The sequence below is a fragment of the Pongo pygmaeus genome, chromosome 21 (assembly GCF_028885625.2).
Source record: "Pongo pygmaeus isolate AG05252 chromosome 21, NHGRI_mPonPyg2-v2.0_pri, whole genome shotgun sequence".
Classification (NCBI taxonomy): domain Eukaryota; kingdom Metazoa; phylum Chordata; class Mammalia; order Primates; family Hominidae; genus Pongo; species Pongo pygmaeus.
The window spans coordinates 53,518,637-53,534,849 of NC_072394.2; the positions used below are offsets into that span (position 1 = coordinate 53,518,637).

The 16,213-nt window shown below is 40.1% G+C and overlaps 1 protein-coding gene across 5 annotated transcripts in view; it reads right to left on the reverse strand.

The window, feature by feature from the left end:
- The window catches only part of ADNP (activity dependent neuroprotector homeobox), a 42,218-nt gene that overhangs the window by 25,536 nt on the left and 469 nt on the right, over nucleotides 1-16,213 (reverse strand). Inside the window, exon 1 of one of the 5 annotated variants that reach the window (XM_054466497.2) lies at nucleotides 14,380-14,518. The exons of 2 other annotated variants lie outside the window; for them this stretch is intronic. The gene's annotated coding sequence lies outside the window, so the exon portion shown is untranslated. Of the gene's footprint in view, nucleotides 1-5,247; nucleotides 5,267-13,840; nucleotides 13,860-14,379; nucleotides 14,519-16,213 lie in introns of those variants that run through there. 2 more of the 5 variants (XM_063659084.1, XM_063659085.1) reach the window with 2 other exon arrangements.

The window sequence follows — 16,213 nt, forward strand, 5'->3', positions numbered from 1 at the left end:
GTTCTTGTTCTAAACTTACAGCTTGCTTTCCGGGCACTGAGTAACTGTTGACTGTTCTACTCTTGTCACATATTCTTGTATACTGAATTTCGGCTAATTCTGAGTAAGTGATTCTGTGGCTGCTGTTAATCTTCAGCAACCTCCGAGCATGCACCTTGTATCAGTCTCTGAAATACAAGAGCTCCAATAGCAACAGGCTAGTCATTCTGCTAGATGGTTCTAGGTGGACTCCGTGATGTTCCTCCATACAGTTAAACGTCCTAACTTGTTTTTCAAGCTTACTCAGGCCTATGCCAAACATTTGTTTTTTTTTCCCAACCATGAGATTTTATTTTTGTGATATGGAGGAATATTTACATATTTCAGTGGACCAAATTTTAAGTTGGGGGTTGTGCTCGAAAATAATGAAAAACAACTTCCCATGTACACATGTATTTTTTTTGATGAGCTATTTGCCAAGATAAAACGTATGGTTTTTTAAAAAGGAAGTTTTAAAGCACCTATATCGAGTCAGCTTATACTGAAAAAAGGTCAAGCTTGTTAAAATGATTATGGAACAAAATGTATTGATTTCTATTTCAGAAACTAAAAAACAAAATGTTGAAAGAAAAAAAATCATTTTTGTATTTATGCATTTTCTTTCCTTCCTGCCTTTACCTTAGCAACATATTTAATACCTGTCTATATCACTCATTGAGTCAAAAACTGTGGTCACGGTAAAACCCTATTTCTTCTTATAGCCAATGAGCCCTTACTGTTCCTATTTTAGGATTTGCATCTGAAGTAGTGAACATACTTTATTTGCTTTACATGTGCCACTAAGCCCTACATTTAAATCAAACCAGTTGCAAAAACGTTTATATATTTGCATTTTAAAAAATTAATCTTATACAGCTTTAAGATTGAGAGCCTACAGCCAGTCTGGAAACAATCACCCCACTCAATCTTTTTCTAAAATACACCGCCCTGAACAGAGGTAGCTGATTTCCATTCTCCTATAAGCCTGGGCAAAAGAGCTTCCAGATGCCGGAAACTCTTCATAGAAAGGCAGCTCTGATGCCTCCTCCTTTTCCTCCCCTCCCTCCCCAATCCATAAAACACGTAATTCTGACTATCCAGGGGCAGAATGTTCTTCTGGATTAGCAGATAAAACTGTGCAGCAAGAGAGAGGTAAGAAAATAAAGTTTAGTATCCTCTTTCCTTAAGCTTACTGGAAAATGTACAGTAGTACTGAGGCTAAAAAGGGGGGTGAGGGAGTTAGAGAACCAGGAAGATTAGAAAGAAAACTACTTTGCAAATGATGACACGTATGTACTGAAAGCTAAATCTGAATAATGAACATCAATTATATTGCCTAGGATAATCATATTATAACACTCTTAATAAAGATAACAAGCAGGCAGGAAATGTAACCAGTTTCTGTATTCTTCTATTCTTACTAACTTCATTGGACTTTTACTATTCTCTCAGTTTGATAATAAAAGATAACCAAATACAAAACTGCCTCCAAAAATAAACATTGATTTTCTTCAAGTTTTTAACTGTTATCAATTATTCTTTATATTTTTATAACTATTTCTTTAGTTGGGAGTATAAATTTATGCAAGGCGAAAGATGGTATTTATCTAAATATAGCATTCTTTACAAAAACGTTTAGTCAAAGTAATGTTTTTTGTCACCTTCCATCAACATGTGTGAATCCTTTCTACAAAAAAAAGATGCTCTAAAAGATTGTTGCCTGATCACCTCAAGTAAGAGGGGGCACAAAATCCCACCAGGCAGCTCATTCCACACTGGACAACTTCTGTTCACAAGTTTATGCTTTACAACGCTGTGTAACCTGCCCATAGCTCTCAGTTAGGCTATAAATTCCCTAGTCACATGACAGCCTTTCAAAATTTTAAGACACGCCCCTCTTCTCCCAGTAACCAGATCAGTTCTTCTCACCATTCCTTCCGTTGATCTCATAGGCCACTCTCCAAAGGATAAGCTCCAGCTTGTCAATCTCCCTAGTTCCCTGGATAAACTGTTATTCAGATGTGACATATTCAGGAGATGGTCGAGTGAGACAACACTACTCTAATTCTGGACATTATTTTTCAATTAATGCTCCTGAAAAATACATTTGTGTCAGTGGCATCCACTTCATACATATAACATAAAAAATTTTTAAAAAATATGCAGTGCCTTTTCAGAATTAGCTTGTTCAGCTGATGAGGAAAAAGATAGTTTGGATGGAATCTAAGTAACAATCACCAGTCTTCAGTGTCTCCTCAACTGCAGGAACACAAGCATTCTGTTTCTGAATTGAGGGGGAAAAACAAAACCAAACCAAAAACTAAAAAACAAATGTCCAGTACAGGCCTTAGGAAAGTCAAAAGATTGAGATTCATCTTCCAAATCACACCATCAACTGAAATCTGTTATGAAAAAGCAGCACTCTGAATCACTGAAAGAACCTAGGAGCTGCCTAATCTAAACTCTTCTCATCTTACAAATTAGCAGCTGAGGTGAAGCAACTGCTTGCCCATGAGCGAGCTGAGTCTCGAGGCCACCCTCCAGACCTGAGATGCAGCACTCCTCTCACTACCCATGCAGACCAAACCCTATCTCTGGCATTCACTAAAAACAAACAGCAACATGTTCCCTACATACATCTGAAAAGTGCCAGAACTTCAATACCCGAGGTTGAAATGGTCTTCAAAAATTAAAAGGCTCAGCCAAACCAGCTGAAGCAGTAACACAGAGATTAAGAATCTGTACGTATCTCAAGTCAGTCAGATGATTCCATCACATCCAGAGAAGAATTCAACTCTAAAGACACTTGTCTTAAATCACTCTTACCATCACCATGGAGGCCAACAGTCACTAGATAGTCACATTTGAAGAATCTCTTTCTATCCAAATCATAATAGTAATATCTTGTAAAATGAAAACCACAACCTTGGTATCCTTAAATAACAGTCCAGCTTTTCAAAAAACAGATATATCCTATGTCTCCCCTTTATTATCTTCCCATTGTGAATACTCTAAGCATGGTCTTCTGAAAGTCCCTTGGGAAACTAGAGGCTTCCTTTTGAAAGGAGGGAGTTGGTAGGAGGCTGGTCTGTTCTCAACTATCTCCAGGCTCCAGTCAAACTGGGAGAACAGTAAAAGTCCAAAAAGTTACATAAGCAATTGGGAAGCGGGAACACAGGACCACATATAAACTCGTGTATCAATGTTCTCAGCAGTATTATTCGTAATACCCCCAAAATAGGAACAACTGAAATCAACTGATGATAAATGAAATGTGGTCCTATCCACATAATGGGATATGATTCAGCCATGAAAAGGAATAAAGTACCGATACATGTTCCAACATGAACCTTGAAAACATTATACTAAGTGAATAAAATCAATCACAAAAGGCCAAATATTGTATGATTCCACTCATGAGGTACTTAGAATAAACAGATTCATAGGAACAGAAAAGTAAAATGGTGGTTGCCAGCGGCTGGGTAAAGGAAGAAAAGAGGAGTTATTGTTTAACAGGTATAGCGTTTCAGTTCTGCAAGATTAAAAAAGGCTAAAATGGTAAAGTTTATGTATACTTTACAACAATTAAAAATAAACACATTCTTTTTTTTTAAAGTGGCTACTGGGAAATTTAAGGCAGCAGTATTGATTAGGGAAGCAGACAAAGTCTGCTTATAATCTCAACAGCAGGGTAGTCTGGGTTCAAAATCAGGGGCATTTATCACTGATAGATCTCTTTACCAAAATGTGAATATTAAGCATTTGTTAATATTACCCAGAAAAGGACAGAACCTCTAGAACAAACCGTGGATGTAACACAGCATTGTGAAGGTCTATACAAATTTCCAGACCATTTTTAACACTATAATCATTTAATATGAGTGGTAATACATTAATGGAACCTAGGTGGCCCCAAAACCTTTAAGTACTTAAAGAAAAAAAAATGGTAGAGAGTTCACGTTATTGGCAAATCTGCTCCACTCCAAGAGGCCAGGAACAGGATATTATATTACTTTTGGCAATGAAGGCCCTGATTCACTCTGCCTTAACTAATAGATTTAATACAGCTGGGTTACTTCAGTGAGACGTTCAACTACTTTGTTTTGCAAACTTGAGCATGTGGCAGTAGAGAAAAGATCTTCAGAGAATTCCCATATGTTAAAATTTCAAATTACCTTAAGTTTCCGCTACAAAAGTAGAAAAACAAGAGGAGAGGTCCTGGGAAAAATGAAATGGAAAGCTTTTGAAAGGTAACAGAATAATGAAAAATTTAATTTTAGCACTTTAAGGAAGTTTTGTTTTCTCTCATGCTGGTGTAGTTCATTAATAGCAAACCAACAACCTAATGGTAAATAAACAGCCTGGTTCATCACATTACCTACCAATTATACAAAAATTATAACCACACTGTGACTTAAAAGTTTTATTTATTTTAAAAGTTCATCACAGGTGATCTCAGAGATTTAGTAAAATATCACCTGAAATAGTTGACACGGCTGGCATTTATGTCTACAAATTATCATTACATATTATCTTTCAGCACATTCACTTTTCTGACCTCAATTGATGGACTAAACAGAACTCTTAAAATATGCAGCAAGACAAGGGTGCCATCTCATAGGTGTGGCTCCCAGCTCCCAGCACTCTGGAAGGCTGAGGTGGGAGGATTGCTTGAGCCCAGTAGTTCAAGACCAGCCTGCAAAAAATACATATATATATGTATATGTGTATATACACATATACGTATATACGCATATACGTATATATATATACACGTATTTTATACAATACGTTTTTATACAATATTTTACATCTGTGTGAGCCACTCATACTCAGGTTAGCATATTCTTAACTTTACAAGCTCAGTGACACTTAAAATATTTAGGCAACTGAACATCTGCAACTATGTTAAATACATATATATATACGTATATGTGTATATACATATACGTGTGTGTGTGTGTGTGTATATATATATATATATAAAGCCAGGTGTGGTGGTGCATGCCTATAGTCCCAGCTACTTGGGAGGCTGAGGTGGAAGAATGGCTTGAGTTGCAGTGAGCTATGATGGTGCCACTATACTCCAGCCTGCGTTACAAAGGGAGACCCTGGAACTTTGGTTTTTTTCCCTGCTGTATCTCTAACATCTATGTCAATGGCTAGAACAAAGCAGGCACTCAATAAATGCAGACTGAATGAATGAATCTCTGCCTAGAAAAAGCTTACAGATATGACATCCAATAAATATTTGCAGTAAAAGAGGCGATGTATCAGATGTGTCATAAACTAAATCCTAGGAGGCTTCATGTTTAGTTCATTCTCAGCAGGGAGGGTGGCAACAGCTGCTGAGTTGGGGCCATTAACTTAGGCGGAGAATCTGCATTTACTGCAGAAGACTTCTGGCGCAGTTCCAGAGGCCGGAAAGCAAGGTGTTCTAGGAACTCCTTGCTCAACTCCACTGAGTCAGAATGGTTGCTATGTCAAGCTTCTGAGTAACAAGGAACGACATGACTGGAAAGGCAGCGTGAGGATAGGATGGGGATCTTGAATGTGAAGCTGGAGTCTGCTGCCATGTCTCGTAGGCACCGAGGAGATGCTGCAGATAACGAAGTACAGAAGGGACATGATTCTAATGGCACTTTAAGAGGATTAATCCAGGCCGGGCGTGGTGGTTCACGCCTGAAATCCCAGCACTTTGGGAGGCCAAGATGGGCAGATCACGAAGTCAGGAGCTCAAGACCAGCCTGGCGAATATGGTGAAACCCCGTCTCTACTAAAAATACAAAAATTAGCCAGGCGTGGTGGTGTGTGCCTGTAATCCCAGCTACTCAGGACGCTGAGGCAGAAAAATTGCTTGAATCCGGGAGGCGGAGGTTGCAGTCACTGCACTCCAGCCTGGGCAACAGAGCGACACTCCACCTCCAAAAAAAAAAAAAAGAAAAAAAAAGCATCAATCTGGTTGTATTCAGCAGGTCCCATTAAGAAAGGTCCAGAGGGCCAGGCGCGGTGGCTCACGCCTGTAATCCCAGCAATTTGGGAGGCCAAGGCAGGCAGATCACTTGAGGTCAGGAGTTTGAGACAAGCCTGACCAACATGGTGAAACCCATCTCTACTAAAAATACAAAAAATTAGCTGGGTGTGGTGGCCGGCGCCTGTAATCCCAGCTACTCGGGAGGCTGAGGCGGGAGAATTTCTTGAGCCCAGGAGGCAGAGGTTGAGATCGCGCCACTGCACTCCAGCCTGGACTCCATTTAAAAAAAAAAAAGGCCTGGAGGAAGTCAACTAGGTAAAAGAGTAGATACCAGACCTACCCAACCCTCAGAATTACCTGAGGGAGCTTACACCCATGCCACATCTTCTCAATCTAAGAGGTCTGAGAAACCATCACTGCCTTAGGTAGTGAGATAATAGGATACTGGGGTGATAGTAAAACGAGGCGAAAAGAAAAGGTTCACAGGTGAAGCTTATAGCCTAAGTCAAAATTTGTGCTAATACTACTATTTTCCTGGACAAAAACTTACCTATCGGCCATATGTAAAAAATTTGTACCTTATAATTTCAAACCTCCTTAACAAGAGGTAGGGTGACATAGCACAGTAAAGCTTTTCTTTGCTAGAAAATAAAGATGCAGTGGTCCACCCTACAGTTGGACAGATCTGTATTTAAATTCTTGCTCTGCCACTTACTAGCTTTGTGATCCTAAACATGTTATTTAACCTCTAGAGGTCTGTTTTCTTATGGCATAAGCAGAAGGACGCTATCTCATTGTTTTAATGTCAGAAGGATTAAATGAGATGATGCAAGTTAATGCTTAAGTCAGTTACCATTATTACCTTAAACCAGATGAGATACTAAAATAATCACTTTGAAAATTCTGAGTTCACACCAGGGCATAACCTCTCCAAAAAGCTCAAACTATTATGACTGAGAATCAGATGTGGTTGCCATAACAACATCTGTTCCTGTACACATTACAATGTATCATGCACAGTAATGTTTTTATACAATATTTTACATCTGTGTGAGCCATTCATACTCAGGTTAGCACATTCTTAACTTTACAAGCTCAGTGACACTTAAAATATTTAGGCAACTGAACATCTGCAACTATCTTAAATAAACCCAGGTGACTTACAGTTATGTAGAAACATAAAGGTGTCATCTAGATTTTGCATATCTTATGTTTTAAAAAATATGTGGAGTCACTGGTCTTTTAGGAAGATTTTCAGACTACAAGACTGGTGCCCACAACCGGAAAACTGCTACTGTGTTGCTGCTTATCCTGATACCTTCCGTATTCAGATTTCAGGAAAGAATTCTAGCAGTGACCACCAGAATTTCCAGCACACCAGTAGAACCAGTTGTTTTCAGGCTGAACTCCTCTAAGAGTTTAAGTTATGTATACAAAGAGAGGGAAGATGATGCCTGAGGGATAAGATGAAAGCTGGGCAGCCAGAGGTCTGGCCCCCTGACCCTTCATCAATTTAAGAGTTCACCTAAAATTGTATTTGAAAGCGGAAGAAGATGCCTCAGTACTTAAACAAGAAAAACAGACTGAGGATACTTTATAATATACCAATTTAGATTTAGGGAGACTGTGAGGTGAGGAGCACATCCCAGTTTACTTCACTCTAAACAGGTATTGCAGCAAGGCAGGGACACAGCATAAAGAGTGATTCTAGCACTCCACTGCCTACATAAGAACTCCACAGGCATACAGCCACTTGCTGTCACTGTAAGAGGAAAATCTGGCTTAAGATCAATGTGAAAAAGGGAAATAATTCACTAGTAGCCCTTAAGGGGTGCTTCAGGGGAAAACTCTCAAACTGTGTTTTTCCTCTGCCCTCACAACCACACAGAAGTCGTGAAGTGGTCTTCTGTGACCAAACGTATGGGTTTTTCTCCCAAGCTGCGGACACCGGCTGAGTATCCTCTAATTTGGTTCTGACACTGTCTACCTGGATATAGTGTCATATTCCACAAGATGGGGGCTCAGTCCCCAAGACTGCTCTCTCCTTCTTCAGACTCCAGCTTTAAGTCTGGGCCTCCAGAACTTCTGACTGACGCTTCAAGCTGGGGTTCCCAAGACCCCCTCCTTGAGTTCTATTAATTTGCTGGAGCATCTCACAAAACTTAGGGAAACACTTATGTTTACCGGTTTATTATAAAAAATACAGATAAAGAAATGCATAAGGGCACTGGGCTTCCATACCCTCTCTGGGGGCGCCACCCTCCAGGTGTGTTGAACTATCTGGAAGCTCTCTGAACCCAGTCCTCCTGTGTTGTTTTTGTTTGTTTGTTTTAAGACGGAGTCTCGCTCTGTCTCCCAGGCTGGAGTGCAGTGGTGCAGTGCAATCTCGGCTCACTGCAACCTCTGCCTCCCAGGTTCACACAATTCTCCTGTCTCAGCCTCCTGAGTAGCTGGGATTATAGGCCCCCACCACTAAGCCCAGCTAAGTTTTTTTGTATTTTTAGTAGAGATGGGGTTTCACCACGATGGCCAGGCTGGTCTCAAACTCCTGAACTTGTGATTCGCTCGCCCCCAGCCTCCCAAAGTGCTGGGATTACAGGCGTGAGCCACCGCGCCTGGTCCTCCTGGGTTTTTATAAAAGCTTCATATAGGAAACCTTACTTCCCTTCCCCGGGGTATAGGGCCAACACCCTCTCTCTAGGGAGGATCTCAAGACCTACAATCAGAAAGCTGGGTAAAGATTAGAATCTTGCCTTGGGACACGTGTAAGGAGAGCAGGAGAAGGTCAGAGATTATTTTCTGAGACCTAACATACCCTATATTATAACAAAACACGGTAATGGGGTTATGGGTGTTATGAGCCAGGAACCATGGTGGACGAAAACCACTATGTATCACAGCACCACAAGAGGACACACAGATATGTCCATTTATAAATTATTTCAGAAGCATGCCAAGTCTTTGTATCTAAATGACATAAAACGTTATTTTGATCCCCTAATAATACATTTTTATGCTCTACCAAAACTACTCAGAAATAATTTCCCACAATAGGAAATACATTCCTTTCACTATTCTTGAGTAACAGAATAATTTATTTAAACTATGTTCTCAAGTTTTTCTAAGCCATTTCCCAGGATCAAGGCTTCACCAAAGGTAGCTTTTCAAAAGCATTCTTGTACCAGGTTTTGCCACTTGATGGCTCAATATTTTACACTTTCCTCAGAGAAGTTTTATTTGCATTTTTTGTTGCTGTTTTTTATTTTTATGTTTTTTGAGATGGAGTCTCTCTCTGTCACCCAGGCTGGAGTGCAGTGGTGCCATCTTGGCTCACTGCAACCTCCGCCTCCCGGGTTCAAGTGATTCTCCTGTCTCAGCCTCCCAAGTAGCTGAGACTACATGTGAGTGCCACCACACCAGGATAATTTTTTGTATTTTTAGTAGAGACGGGGTTTCGCCATGTTGGCCAGGCTGGTCTCGAACTCCTGACCTCAGGTGACCCGCCAGCCTTGGCTTCCCAAAGTGCTGGGATTACAGGTGTGAGCCACCGCACCCAACCTCTTGTTGCTGTTTTCAAGTGTAACTGATCTTGAAGCAGAATTCTGAGCACTTCTTGCATTTGGATACTCCCAGTCTCAGCTCACTTCTTTCACAAGAGCAAAGATTCTGTCAACCTAAAATTCGAATTTAAAATTTTAATAAATTCCACCAGATTTCCACTAGACAGGAGTTTCTCAAAAGAGACCACTCAAAAGGTTCCCAAGTCACGAGCTTCCACCAGAAGAGCAGAGCTTTACAGAATGTCAACTGAAGCACAGGTTTCCACAAGCTCTTAAATGGAGCATGAAGGATTCAGAAAAAGAAAGGGTAAAAGCCAGCAATTATCTAAGAAAAAAATAACTGCTCAGGAGACTGTCTTAAACTAAACAACTGGGAAAAGAAAAGGGAACATAAACAAAGTTTCTTTTTAGATTCGTATACAGTTAACTTCAAAGCAGAAATATGCTACTCCAATTAACTGCCACCTGCACAATTTACACCCATACTCTCCCTGCTGGGGGTGTGGCTAGCTTCTTTACATGTAGACGCCATTGGGATCCTTGGGTTTAAGCTCACATGGAAGCATAAAACCTCACTGTGAAATGGGAAGCATTCATGTGAGCCCCCATTAGCCAAACAGCTTACAAGAGCACCATAAAGGCCTGTGTTGCAAGCACAGGCCTGGGAACCAGCCCAGACATACTCTGTGGCCCATTTCATCATTGTATGTGGTAGTGCCTTGATTTCCCTACTTGTGAAACAAAGATAGTCCTGAGAAAATTGGGAATAGTTTATAAAGTGCTTGGAAAATAAAACAGACAAGCCATCAATACTATAATACCATAAAGGCCAGCAAGGGGGCCTTTACACTTAAACAGCACATCCTTATTAAAGTCATCACAGTCACATGAGAAGTGACATATAAACACAACCCACAGCTAAGTGACTCAATTACAAATCTATACCCTTACTGAAGAGGGTATTAGGATATGCAGATTCATTTTTAATTCTAACAGCTGGTCAAATAATGCATAACTCTTTTAGATTACGTGTATGCTTTTAAATTAAATCTTTAACTTAAATCTAAAACTGTGGCGTATATTCAGAGCAGCCTTCCCTTTGTAAACTCTATCCAACGTTGTCCATGCTTTCCTCTTATTTTCTAAATCTTTATTTCTAGAACACTGCTGAAATTCTTGAGAGGTTCCAGGCTTTCTGTAGCTGCTGTCTTGGAACCAAGGTAGGGATCAATAATACCAAAGCTTGTAAGTGAAATCTCAGGGAACTCCTTAAGGCAGAGGACTGAATTAATACACAGAGATGACAGGACCCAGGACTAAAACAGTAATATGAATTTTGCATTTTTCATTGATTAGAATAAAAACGTGTGCCCTGCAATCAAAACTGTCACTTTCCACAGCTGGCTAAATTTTTATCTGTGACTTCCTACACACACACACACACACACACACACACACACTAATCAAGTTGGCTTATATATACCAACTTGAGAAGCATGATAATACATGAGGAGAGCCTTCTCATTCCAGTGAAGCAGAATATGAATTCTCACTTAAGCTGACCCCAAAACTGGCAGATTGCAAAGGTAGGTCATAACGTAACGCAGGTGTAGGGAGTACTAAGACACTGAGAGGATGAAGGAACATAATCATCCTCTCCTCACTTTCTAATAAACAGGATCAGACAAACAACAAAAAACCATGAAGTCACAATGGCCACCCACAATGGGCAAAGCATGGATGGTTTTATCTAATAAAGTATCTCAACAATCAAGGTGGAAAGTGCCAATGTAAAAACAAGAAACAGCTTTTACATTCAAAGTATCAATTCAGTTAATTAGCATGGGGCTTTGGTTTATACTAGTTTCAAACACCGAGTTTCCAAACTAACAACATAAAAGGTATTAACTGGCAGTAATGTACATCAGCAAAATACGGCATTTACTCCAGTTACTATCACAAGCTCTTACAAAACTAGGAGAGGGGCTGGGTGCGGTGGCTCACACCTGTAATCCCAGCACTTGGGGAGGCCAAGGCAGATGGATCACCTGAGGTCAGGAGTTCAAGACCAGCCTGGCCAACGTGGCGAAACCCCATCTCTACTAAAAATACAAAAATTAACCAAGCGTTGTGGCAGGCACCTGTAATCCCAGCCACTCAGAGGCTGAGGCAGGAAAATCGCTTGAACCCAGGAAGCAGAGGTTGCAGTGAGCTGACATTGGGCCACCGCACCCCAGCCTGGGAGACAGAGCAAGACTCTGTCTCAAACAAACAAACAAACAACACAGAAAAACTAGGAGAGGAAAAACTTTAAGTTTATACGATGCTAATTAACAAGTCAAGCTCTGTGAATCCAACTATAATTAAATTATTTACACATAGGGGAGCAATGTTTCTCTTAATGTACATGCCTCTCAGGCAAGAGAATGAAGGTTAAACTCTCACCGAAAGTTATTTTACCTTATGTAAGACATAACAGACTTTATGATGCTCTTTTAAAAAGTCCCTTGGAACTCCAGGTTGAACAAGTAGCTTATTTACACAACAGTCATGGGTACTTTGGTGTAAACCACAATAATGCTTCTAATGTTGTAAAATAAAAACTTCCAATTTTTTTCTTTCATATCACTTTAAAAATCTTTATTTCACTAAGATTTAAATAGGTTACTTGGAAAAAATACGCATATAAAGTTTAATTCTGTTATTTTTTTAACTACACTTAGATGTAATGTCCCCAAACTACATCTCAAAACTAAATGTACTTTCCCCAAACTGCACGTGATACTTGAACTTTTCATCTGTATTTAATAATATGACAATCATTTCCAGCTCTAGAAAACCCACATGTATTTTATGTGTATGTATACATACATACACACACCCCAATTATGAAATCAACTGGCCTAGGTCTATTAAAATTTATGCAATTTTGTTACTTATATGTGATTCTCAAAAGAAGAAACACAAATGCTGAAGTTTTTCTTTGCTTTCCCCTATGAAGTATCAATCTCTACTTTCTCCTTTATAAAACAGCTCTATCTTCCTTATTAAGTTGCAATTTTCAAAATAAAATTTGTAGCCAACATCATCTTATGTAACCAATAAACTGCTGAGTATTTTAGTTTTCAAAATACTAACTTTTTAATACTTTCAAAACTTGTAAGTAGTTACAAGGAAAGCAACAACTTCACATGGTATGCCTTATATACCCATGCTTTTAATAATCAAATATAAATAATAAGCCATTTTTGCCTGATAAAAGCCTACTGGTTGGTTACTTGCAAGTGGTACCAAAACAATCTGTTCAAGGTCGTGAAGTTCTTATTTTAATATAAATAGTATTAAAACTCTTCCTGCACTCTGGTATAAGGAGAAAAAGATAAACTTAAGCAAAGCAAAGCAAATTCACAGTGGGCATGTATAAAATCAATGACTTCCAAGGTTGGAAGGGCCAAGGGTCATTAAGAGATTTTCAGCCCAATCTCCTATATTTTCTATACAGGGACTATAATAACCAAAATCAAAGAGGTTAGTTTCAATATATAGCTCCTAATAAGCTAGTCTCAGGAAATTTTTCAACAACAAAGGCCAAGATAAAAAAGAAATTTCTACTTAAAGTTCAGTTAAACAGAATACCCATTCCCCACACTCTAGTTAACTGAGCCTTTTACTATACTTTAATGAAGTATATAGTTTACCTACTATAAATTCCAGTCTTCAAGCCCAATTGTTTCACTTTTTTTTTTTTTTTTTTTTTAGTAGAGACAGGATCTCATTATGTTGCCCAAGCTGGTCTTGAACTCCTGGCCTCAAGTGATCCTTCTGCCTCAGCCTCCCAAAGTTTTGGGATTACAGGCATAAGCCACCTCGCCTGCCCTCACCTTATTTTTTGAGTGTTAAAACCAAGAAACCTTTGAAACTGTAGAATACATGCTTTCTAAGAGCTCACAGCAAGTTTTCCTTTAAGGGAAAATGGCAGTTACCACTTAGGACATCATTCAACACTGTATCTCATTTGCTAAATCAAACAAAAGCCCCTCGACAAACTTCATTTCAAACATTCCCTTAAATAAGTTGTCTTCAAATTATATGCTCATTTTCAGAACTTAAATAACTGCATATAAAACATCAAACAAAGATAAAAACTATACCTGCCTACAAATACTATACAGTATCTAAAAATTTAAATAATCCCATTTAAATATGTGATTTTTCACAATGACTAAGAAATTGTAGAAGCAATGTCTCTAGTCAAATACCTGTACCAAAGGGCCTCCTTTTCACTCACCAAAATGTTACTTGGTAGCAATTCTCCAATGAAAAATTCTCCTGTTAAGCACCAACTGGTTAACTAGGTATCAAAGAATACACCCATTCAGTTCCCCATAAACTTATCTTGGTGTATTTATGTAACATACTTGTAACAAAGTCTTAAAGGTACCCACAAACATCAACCAGTGTCAATCTTTGGTAGCAAGAACAAGTTCATGGAAAAGCATGTTTTCATCCGACATTTAAGGCTTTTAGAAGCTTAGCAACTCTAGAGATTGGGTTATCAAAGTAATAGTAACTGAATACTTTATACAAAGGGGTGTAGAATGCAAATGATTACAATATTAGCATCTGTAAAAATTTCTCTTAAAAAAGCTGTAAGTAATTTCTTATAAGTGTTCAGAACCCACTACTGCAACCAGCTCTAACCGGTTCCTTGAGGAATGTGGCTAGGCTGAAATTTTGGAAGTGTTGGTTTTGGTGGTGATCAAGGAGGAGGAAGTCTCTGGCTTCCCTGTTGCTGCAGTTCCCACCCTCCAAAATGAATATACCCACCGGTGTGAATTGACAATGTGGTCCAAAGAGCAAGGCAGGAAACGGAGTCCAGATCCTCAAAATGGTAGTACAGGGCATAACCACTAGGCCACCTATCAGTTCAGTACAAAAAGTACAACCCTGCGCATCATGGTGTAAAAGCTGGGGCCTAGGTTTCGCATTGTGCATCTCACACCTATGGAAATAACAAGAGGAGTAAAATCTATAGAAATCAACACACCCTAAGAAGGTGGGTGCTCACAGAAGACTGGTATCAACATTTTTGTAAAGGTGGTTGGCTGCTGGGATAATGAATGGCAATTACAAGTCCAAATTTGGAGGGAAACGAAATTTTTACAATCAACACTTGAGTTCGACAATGAAGAACCCAACATGGGCTTGATGTTTACCAACAAGGCTTTGCAAATCATGACACCCATCTACACACTTAATCCAACATCTCTCAAGAATGATTTTTAACTCTCAAAGAATTGGAAAGATTTGGCCTATGAAGAAAGGAGTTAACCAGCTATGCCCCCAAACCTGTTACTTTCAGGTTTCAAACCTCCTTTACCACCAGACTTCGGAAAGATATGGTGACACATTCAAAACTTGAGGTGGAAGAACTCCAGAGGAAGGGAATCCGAACCAAGGATATGTCAAGGTGATTCGTCAAGAACAAATGTGGACTGGGGGCCAACAGTTTTGAAAAAGTAAAAGGAGAAAACTTCTAAAATGCAGGGTGGGCTCTTTAAAAGAAGTAAAATCACTGCTCTTGACTCACTTAATCCTTCGCCATGTTGCTGTCAGCTCACCAACTAAGAGTGCGAGTATGTCTTGCTGGGCCCATTTTCCCATGGTCTGTAGAAGGCGCTGTGAAGCACATCCTGTTCTAGCTCGGGGGCCCTTCCCCCCTCTGCAGCCTTACCCAGTGCAGAGAATGCGCCCCCTACTGACTCCAACACTCATCGCCTTTAGCCGACTTGGCTGCGGTGCATTTTGGGTGGGGGCTGGTATTTTCTCCATGGCCATAAACCAGAAGCAACAATGCAGATTTCTAAAGAAACTGTATCAAGCTATCCAAGAGATTTTTTTCTTTTCATTCTGAAGGTTCAAGATACAGACACAAGAAGCATCAGGGATGGGAACTGGGTGTGTGGAGATGGACATCATTAACATGACAAACACAGAAACAGTTTGGTTCTTTTTCCCTCCTAAGCCTTTGTCTGCGAAATGGGGTTATGGCAAGAAGTGTCCAGAGGAACTGGTAAATGCAAGAAGATTAAGAAGACTTCGTGTGTGGGGGGTGTGTGTGTGGCTAAAAAGGATATCAGACCTAGAGTCTTGGTCTTGGGCAGAAGAGGAAGAGAAGCAATCGCGCCTTTTCCAGCAGACAGGAATCAAGGTTGGGGGGGAGGGGAAGGCAGGCAGGCCGCCCAGAGGAAAGAAGAGGTGAATACGAGGGTGTTCACAAAACTACTCCCCATTCATTACATTAAAAGAAAATCTTTTTGCAGCTCTCTGGGTTTCCATTTTCTACCACCTTACTGCAAAGTTGGGGCTCAGAATGTTCGAAAGTGGTGCTGACCAGGCAGCTGAGACTGGGGAAAAGGGATGGTGGTGAACTGTGGTCAGGATAGGAGGGAAGCTGGCAGGTTGGGGAGGAAGGATTGCACAGGGGAGGCAAAGACTTTCACTCCATGCCATGCATGCTCCCCGCCCCCCCAAACCCCGTCCCCCCTCCCCCAGGTAAAGGTGGGCAGACCTGGCAGAAGACTGGTTCCAGGCATGGGGGTGTGCGTGGGGGGGGCTCCTTTTGGGGGTGGGGGGCGGACGGGATTAGTTCCAGGGATGG